The sequence below is a fragment of the Aquila chrysaetos genome, unplaced genomic scaffold (assembly GCF_900496995.4).
Source record: "Aquila chrysaetos chrysaetos unplaced genomic scaffold, bAquChr1.4, whole genome shotgun sequence".
Taxonomy (NCBI): domain Eukaryota; kingdom Metazoa; phylum Chordata; class Aves; order Accipitriformes; family Accipitridae; genus Aquila; species Aquila chrysaetos.
In genome coordinates, this window is record NW_024470435.1 from 29902 (window position 1) to 31636 (window position 1735).

General features: G+C 65.2%; 1 long non-coding RNA gene across 1 annotated transcript; it reads right to left on the reverse strand.

Annotated features, from left to right (window-relative positions):
• LOC115338564 lies at nt 1-815 on the reverse strand. Its single transcript, XR_003922427.2, has 2 exons — nt 703-815; nt 1-151 (listed from the first exon to the last, which is right to left on the reverse strand). It is a non-coding gene; the product is annotated as an uncharacterized LOC115338564 (long non-coding RNA).
• Between the last annotated feature and the right edge of the window lie 920 nt (nt 816-1735).

The following is a 1735-nucleotide window of genomic DNA, read 5'->3' on the forward strand; positions in this document are numbered from 1 at the left end:
TCCAGCTGGGAACAGCCCCAGAGCCCTTTATTTTGTATTTTTAGGTGGATCTGAGAAGCTGAGAAGCCTCCCAGCCCCTTTTTGCTAACAGCCACTGCTACAGCCGCCGCCTCCGGCACCTTCTCCTCCGCTGCGGTACCAGCATCGCGTGCTAGGGAGGAAGAAAGAAAGCCTGTGACCGTATGGACAGGGAGAAGGCAGAGAAATCCTGCAGGCGTCGCTCAGGCCACCGGTGATGGGATCTGCTTGCGACGAAGCCTCAAGTTGTCTGTGAAGAGGGGGAGGCCCCTGATGCCCGAGGCCATGAGAAGGTCCCAGGTGCAGCTGATGAGCCGGGGGCTGAGTCAAGTGGGGCAGAGACCTTGGGGGTCCCCTACAGGGGTCCCCCTCGGGGCAAGGTGTCTTGGGGCAGGACTCTGCGAGGGAAGGACGTGCGCTCTGGTTTGGAACGGGGAGAGGCAGCCATCGGAGGGACCCTCTGTCTTCAGCCAGGACCTTCACGTCCCACTTGGAAAGCCAATTCTAGGTGCCCAGGCAGCCCCCTTGGCTGTTCAGGGAGGTCCAGCCCAAAGCCAGCCTCCAGAACCTGCTTCTGTCTCACCGGGGGTGTCAGAGAAATGCCCTCTTTCCCCCAGGGCTGCCCTCGGTGGAGGGATGGGCCTCGCAGCCGGGGAAGCACCATCCCTCTTTGGAGATAGTTACCAGGGGAGCTGCCTCTGCTGCTCCAGCTTCCGCCGGTTGTTCTCAGTGACGTGCCTGAAGATGGTCCTCCGTCCTTGATGCGGCTCCAGCCTTCTGAGGACCTGGGCCGCTCGGGGAAAGGTGGCTGCAACAGCAGGGAAACGTCATCCTCAGCCTCTGCCGGAGACCCGTCTGCCTCTGCCCTCGCACAGCCCCTGCGCCCGCCCGGTGCCGCGTTACTCAGCCTTTCACCTGCGGTGAGCTTTGGGTCTTAGCTGCGGGGGTAACCCAGGTCATGCCCGCGTTAGGAGACCTCGGAAGGTGTCCGACGCAACCCCAGGACGCAGGGACGGGGGACCCGGACATCCCTGCGGGTGCACGGCCGCTCGAGTGCCCCCAGGCTGCGGCCGGAGCCGGCGCACACTTACTCAGGCTGGAGTCTCTCCAGCTGGGCGGCTGCCATCTCCTCTGCTGGGAGAGGGTTTTCAGCCTTCCTCCACCTCCCGCCGACCTCCTTTCTCCTGGGCTGGGCTGGAGGGTGGGGAGCCCCAAACGCCTCCAGTGCCGAGCGCCTGCCGAGGGGAGACGCTCTCAGCAAACCAGACGGCAAACAGAGGTGCCGTTTCCCAGAGGACCTCTCGAAAGGAGCCTGCGGCGGGACCTGGGAGCCGGGAGGCTCAGCACCCGCGTGCCCGTCATCACGGCTGACGGCTGCTTTTGCCCCTCGGGTCCTGCTGCCAATCTCTCCCTCGCGGGGATGAGCGGGCAAACCCCTGCCCTGCGGCTGGGTGTCAGTCCTGCACCCCCCTGGAGACCTGCCGCCCCGACGCAGAGGGCCGCTGCTGCTCTCAGCGGTGTCAATCGCTGCCCCGTACCTGGGGCGGCTGTCGGTCCTCCCCTGCAGACCAGGCCTCCCACGCCGCCCATTCTGCCTTGCTTGCTGTCGCCGCTCTTCCCACCGGGTCTTCACTCGCTCCCACTCTGCAGACAGCTGCCAGACCTCCTGAGGGGACAGAAGCGCAGCAGCAGGCAGGATTAGCCTCAGCTCCCGGCG